The following is a 7,340-nucleotide window of genomic DNA, read 5'->3' as shown; positions in this document are numbered from 1 at the left end:
ATTCCCCCTCTTTCCCCTCCAACTGCGCCCAGCCGTATTCCCCCTCTTCTCTACCTGGGACATTCCCACTCTTCGCCACACTTTCCCTCAACTCCATCCTCACCTCTCCACTTTTCTTGTGCCCCTCCTTTCCACCAAGCGCCTTGATTCCAGAGAGCAAAGATTATTTTAGACCCATTTATAACTCCACTTTTTTGTTTGGTAATTCTTGTGACTGCATCATTCTACACGTTGTACATGTTAATTATTTTATTTGTGCAATTGCATGAATCCTCCCCTTGTGATCTGTATGTGTGTGTAAATCATTTCGCATATTGCATGTGTTGATTAATTTATGCATCATTTTATGAATTGCTTTGCAATTTTTGTATTACCATTTTGCACATGTACACGTATAATTGCATGAATCTGTCATTGTGATTTTTGATTTGCATTTTGCACTTTATATATATAATTTCCTGAATCTGCTTCTACCAGTTCCTGTGTATATTTTGCATATTGTGTGTTTTGTTTTATGGATCATTTTATGAATGCTTTTGCAATTCCTGCATATATGTCACTTTGCACCTCGTACGTATTACAGTATTTTATAGTTTTGCAGAAATCTGCCTCCTATGAGGCATTTTTCATGTATGTCTTTATATATGTGGCTTCATATTTTCTAACCATTCCTGGTTCCTAAATATATTTTGTTACATTGTGTTAATTATTTTAAGCGGGTCATGTTTGCTTTTCTTGTGTGTATAAATCATTTTGCGCAAATGCATTAATTTTATACATATTTCGTATTTCTTCTCGCAATTCGTGTACATGCATGTATCATTTTGGACATTATATGCATTATTTTGTATGTATATTGCATGAATTCTCTTGCCGTTCAGTTGCACGATTTGCTCTCACAAATCTTTTATCGTTTGTCATGATTCCTCTTCTCTCTGCAATCATATATAAATGTCATGTTGCATACTTTCTCCTTGGTTCTTGTGTATCGGAATGCCCGATCCCTTTACACTACTTCTAGTTAGTATTTATTGTTGATTTCTGGGGGGAATGCGTGATATTTCAGTCACCTGAGGCTGTGTTGAGCTGTCAGTTCTGTCTTTTTTTGGTTCGCATGAAAGTGTGCAGGATGTTCAACCGTTCATCATGACTGAGGTTAAATCCGAGCCGCTAGCAATTGCCTTGTGCATCGCAGTCCCAGCTATGGAGTGGCAGGCTCTGTTTTAGTTATGTTGTGAGGCTACTGGTGACCAAACGGCATAGGTTTTAGGGTGTTTGGGAAGGATGCAGGGAGTGGGGAAAAAGAGGAGAGGTGTGATGATGCATTCCCTTATGCAGTAAGTTATGATCTGAAACCCGTGATCTGAAAGGCCAGTGGAAGCATATCTGGTAGGAACTTTGAAAAGGGGAAAACCAATAAACATTCAATCGAAAAGGAAAGGTGTGGCAGACTGTGGTCTAAGATTTTGCTAATTAAATAGCACTTTCAAAGTGTTAGCACAGACAGCAGGGCCTAATGGCCTCCTCTCGTGCTGTATAACTAAATTATTTATTTTGTATATGTGGTTGTGTATTTTGGTGTGTCGTTAACTTTGTTTTTTTAATTTTCGTATAATGTTATTTCATAGCAAAGTTATATTGTGATTATACTGGTCGTACTTTTTGATGTATATGTCCGTCTGTGTCTTGACATTGCACAAGGTAGTTTATATCACTTTAATAAAGACCTTCAGGTTGTGTTTATTTGAATTTCTTCCGTCACCGCTTCCTGCCTCTTCCCCTTCCCATTCACTGCACAATTAGAATTGTTGACAAGTAAAATCTCATCTTTGGTTTAGTTTCTCAGTATGTTGTACTGTTACGGAAATTCAGTGTCTTTCTAACCCAATTGGAAGACGAAAAGGTGGCTTGGTGCCGAGAAGCAACGTTTTTTTTTATTTAGAAAATAAAAACATAAGAACGTGACAGGCTTTACTTTTGAAACCTAGCTGTGGTTAATCAGAAAAAGTATATTTTTTGTTTCAAAGCGTGGTTGGATTAGTAAAGCAGCATCAATTGTATTTGGATATTGCTTGTTGTGTTCTTTGCACAGGAATGTCACAAAGTTCTAAGCCACATCAGGGGATGTTAGAAGCAGACAGAGATGGGGGTTTTGAGGAGATAAAGCAGTGCAATTTAGAATAGGAATTCCAGGTCAAAGGGACCTTAGGCAACTAGAGGCACCGCTGCCAATGCTGAACTCAGACAACAGTGCAAGGTTTATAATTAAGGCACAGCTCGACCAAGAGTTGGTGCAGGACACGAGGGATCGATGGGTGAACAGAACTTGGTGCGTTTGGACATGGGCTGCTGAGTTATGGATGACGGCCAGTTTGTGAAGGGTAGAATGTGGGAAGCCAAGCCTGGAGAGTGAGTCCAGAGGCCCTTAGGAGGGGAGATTATGACCCATGGGCACAGCCTTAGAATTAGAGGAGATCAATTTAGAATGTAAATGAGGAGACATTTCTTTAGCCAGAGAGTGGTGGGTTTGTGGAATTCATTGCCACTGATTACTGGGAGGCCGGGGCGTTAAATGTCTTCAAGGCAGAGATTGAGAAATTGTTGATCTTCCAAGGCATGAAGGGCTACAGGGAGAGTGCGGGTAAGTGGAGTTGAAATGTCCATCAGCTATGATCTTATGGTCTTATGGTAACAAAGGCATTTTGGCAGTTTTCACAGTCAGACGATCTCAGTTGGAAATTGGTGGTCTTAGGGAGTGCTTGAAATGAATGAGTCACAATAAATCGTTCGAGAGCCACATTTTCACAGTGCTTTTCATGTTGAAAATGGTTGGCCGAGCTGTCTGTTAAAGGAGATATGGAGAAATGACAATCTCTGACCTTGCCGGTTTGGCATTGAAGAAGAGGAATATACGTATGACCCTGTTATCGTGCTCAAATACTTTGCATTGCTGAAGGTTTGTGCAGGGTAGAATGTGGAAAGCCAGCCTAGAGAGTGTTGAGTCCAGAGGCCGTTAGGCGGGGAGACTAGGAGATGAACATACTACCAATTATGTAAAGACTGTTGGTAAAAGAGCATAAATAATTAAGCAAACCCACCTCTATCTTTATTCTTTGTCCGATTTTGTGAGCATGAACTAGCTATATCTCCATTGATGGTTCATAACTGAGCTTGTTCCTGTTCTTGGAAAAGCACAGCTGGTCAGGCAGTATCCGAGGAGCAGGAGAGTCGACGTTTCGAACGTAAGCTTATTCCTGATGAAGAGCTTATGCTCGAAATGTCGACTCCCCTGCTCTTCGGATGCTGCCTGGCTGGCTGTGCTTTTCCAGAGCCACACTTTTTAATTCTGATCTCCAGCATCTGCAGTCCTTGCTTTCTCCTTATTCCTGTTCTTGTCAGCTATCCAAAAATATAGGCTTGCATTATTTGGAGATATCCAGTCACTAAACTGATATCTCAGCACCAAAATACATACTCCTTGTTCATATGTCCCTCTTCCATCTGCAGTAAAATAACTGCTTCAAGCACGAGGGTATTCTGTGTTTGACTTCAATGAATATTGGAAAGAATTTGAGGCATTTTGGTCGCCTGGATTCTCACTTTTGAGTGCTATGTTTTCCTCGCAGGAAACTGTGTGTGTGTGTGTGTGTGTGTGTGTGTGTGTGTGTGTGTGTGTGTGTGTGGTGAAGAGGGGTGGAAGCTATGACCCAGTCTACTTGCCATACTCAAATTCATTTTTCCATTTGAGTCCCGAGAGCTCTTAAATTCTATTGTTAAATGAGAAGTTGCCACCTTGTAAGGGGAGTTTGGTGAGCAGATTTTTGAAAAGATCAGAATCTGGCTTCCTTTGAAGTAATTGTTAATTTTTTTTTTAGTTTTATTTTATTGATGTGGGGACGTAAAGCCTTGGCTTTAGTGTACATAATTCTCTCCCGCTGTGGTCGGAAATCTGGGCTCCCTGCAAAAGTGCTCTCTGGTGTTGAATTTTCAGTTTTCATTGCTAATTTGAGAAAGAGTGTCTGAGTACTTTCCTAGTGGAATTTTCAGCTGTTTTAATTCTCCCCATACTATTCTGCATGTGTTATCTCTTCATGATTGGCTTTTTCCGGTGTGAAGTATTGTGTTTGAATACCTTGGATATGTGTGGAAGGAAAAGATGAATGTTTTTCACTTCTGAAATGTGTAAAACCTTTTGTTTTGTTTCTCCCCACTCCCATTCGGACCTGAATGTCGTGGCCTCTTGCTGTGGGATACCCTTGTTTTCACTTTGGCCTCTTGTTGAGCTGTGCAATTCTCTGTGCAATGAACTTTAATGGTGCTGTTAATCATTGTCAGGGCAAAGAGGTGGCTAACATTCAGGGTGTGGTTTTCAAGATTAGGTGGGAAGCAGTGGCTTCCATGCTGAAGGATTTGTGATTTGGCTGCATTATAATACGCATTTTAATCAACTTGTAACTAATTAGTCACAGGTTTTGTAATACGGCGTTTGTGCATGCGGGTTTCAGAAAGAGTCACTGAGCAGGTCTTGAGCCTGTCTAGAGTTTTCAATTGTCCCCAACTCTCATCACTGTGATGCTAAAGCTAATTCTAGTGTCCAAAGTGCTAATTTGGTCTTGGCTCGTTGTTCATGGACTGTGTGGATTCACAGGATAGCTTTGTCTTGTTGGTGAATCTCTGAGCCCCATTTCTTCAAATGAATCTGGGAAGAATTAGAGTTTTTGTTCTGAAAGTAGCTTGGCTGAGCGACTCAGTTACTGTGTGACTAGATAGCTTCAGCATCCACATGAATGAATTGGACATTGAAGATTTTGTTTGGTGAGGCAGTTGATAAAATTTACCATCGATTGGAATATCAGCTGACTCAGGGTCACCATTTATTAAGGAAGGAGGACATTACATTTTGAGCTCCCTGCTTCTGATCAGTCAATGGATATGGTCAAGGACCACAAACACTAGGTCTCAATTTGGAATCTTTCTGTAGTCCAGTAAACCAGACATCAGAGCAGTGCTTGGGCAGAATCTTAGAATCTGGCAAACCGTGAAACAAACTCTGTTAGGCTACCGAGCCTTCAGGAAAGGAGGTGGAAATTAAATTTTTCAGACGTATTTGAATCAGCAGAATTTAGTGTGTGGAGTTTGTGTAAGCTGTCCTTCCAGTCTTGCCCAGAACTGGGTGCATTGTGGCTCTAATGATGCGTTTCAGTTTTACTTTTGTTTATAAGTATTCATGATTTTTCAAATTAATCCTAAGAGGTGCGGCCACTTGCAGTATAACTATGATTTGCAATGAAGTGGCTCTAGACTATATTCTGAGCCAAGTGCGATGTTGCAATTGAGGCAGGGAGGTGAGTGACATTCAGAATATTGCTGAGTTCCTTGATAAGCAGGAAGCACCTTTGCACCCTGAACGTATCCAGGTTTTCATGATAAAATGTAGGTGTGAAGCAGTGGGCCTGAAGAATGACTGAAGAATTTACTCAAAAATCACACAACACCAAGTTATAGGTTTATTTGGCAGTACTAGCTTTCAGACCACTGCTGCTGTTTCAGGTAGCTGTGGAGCAGGATCTTAAGCCACAGAAATTATAGCAAAAGATTGCAGTGTCATGCAACTGAAAAACATTTCAGTTCATATAGTTTCAGTTGCATGACACTCAGATTAGATTAGATTACTTAGAGTGTGGAAACAGGCCCTTCGGCCCAACAAGTCCACACCGACCCGCCGAAGCGCAACCCACCCATACCCCTACATTTACCCCCAAACTCCACACAGTCAGTCGCCTGAGTCGGGAATTGAACCCGGGTCTCTGGCGTTGTGAGGCAGCAGTGCTAACCACTGTGCCACCGTGCCGATCTTTTGCTATAAATTCTGTCTCTTATGATCCGAAATGTTCCGAAAGCTAGTGCTTCCAAATAAACCTGTTGTACTGTAACCTGGTGTTCTGCGATTTTTAACTTTGTCCATCTCAGTCCAACGCTGGCACCTCCACATCATGAATAACTTATGGTTTCATTGTACATAAATGCCCACTTTTGATTCCCACAATTCTTTTATTCTTTCTCATTCTTTTTTTCAGTAGTTTTGTCTATTTGTGTCGAACGCTCATTGTGGAAGCATTTCGTTGTAGCCACCCTACAAAAGGGTCGTAAGCATGGCATGCAGATGGGTGCTGATGAATACCCACAGCCTGCCAGTTTGTACTGTGGCTCAGTGAATCTTTGGCATGCTGTGCCCTTGCATGGTCTGTCATCACCTATTTCTTAAATGCTCCTTATTTGTGGTTCTACATGCATTAAAGGTCTATAACTTGAAGCAATATTTGCTCTGCCTTCATTTGTGTTCGGTCATGCACCATTATCTGACTACAAAAGCCAGCCCTTTGTAGACCATTGTTTTTTGATGCGAGAAAACTATCCTGGCTAACTTTTTTTTTAAAAAATCTGGCAAACTATACTGCTGTGAAAAATTCCTGTTTGGTCACGCCCTTCACTTAATTATGCTCTGCACCTTGTGCATGGTACATGGTCCATGCCAACCTGCTGTGTTCCTGCTGCTTCTGCCTGGGTGAACATCATTGGTAGAAGTATGCTGTTTTCCCATGCCTGTTTTCTACAATACTGACTTGATATTTGGCCATTATTTTCTGAGTCTGATTCAGCCTTCCCTGTGTGTATACTGCTGCATTCTTTGCAGCAAGCCTGTCAGGCAGCGATTAGGAACTCAAGAATGATACTTTTGACTCTTGCCCAAGTGCTGTTTGGGTGAATTTTTTTTAACCACCATTTGAGTTTTAAAAATAAGATTGTTTGAGGGCTTCGCTGACGACATTGGCATTTATTGCTGTGGGAAGGTAATGGTAGAATGAACTGTTTTTCTTAGCAGTTAAGAGTCAGTCCTCATTAGCTTGCATCTGAAATCTAGGCTAAGGGCAGCAGACTTCCTTTTTGGAACGGGTCAGGCTGGTGGGTATTTGACAAACTGACAATGTTGCAATCACCTTTTGCTGATTTTTAATTTCCAAGATTTATTTAAAAAATGAGTTTGCATGGTTGAGATTGAATTTGCATTCTCTGAATTGTTAGTTTGGACCCTGGATTGTTCACTATTGCTGCCATTATACGGAAAACTAATTCCGCAAAGATTCAGAGCCTGTTGATGAAATGCAGCTCCATTCAGTGCCTTTTATTTACAAAGCTTGCCTTTTATCCTCCTTGACTCAGCAATTTAATTTTGGCACTTGCTAGGCTAGCATTTGTTTTCCATCCCTAATTGCCCATTGAAAAAGCGGTAGTGAGTCGTTGCCATGAGTATGCAGTCTGTGTACTATAGGGTCAGCCAT

This window comes from Chiloscyllium plagiosum, chromosome 39 (assembly GCF_004010195.1).
Source record: "Chiloscyllium plagiosum isolate BGI_BamShark_2017 chromosome 39, ASM401019v2, whole genome shotgun sequence".
Taxonomy (NCBI): domain Eukaryota; kingdom Metazoa; phylum Chordata; class Chondrichthyes; order Orectolobiformes; family Hemiscylliidae; genus Chiloscyllium; species Chiloscyllium plagiosum.
This window is presented reverse-complemented; position numbering follows the sequence as displayed.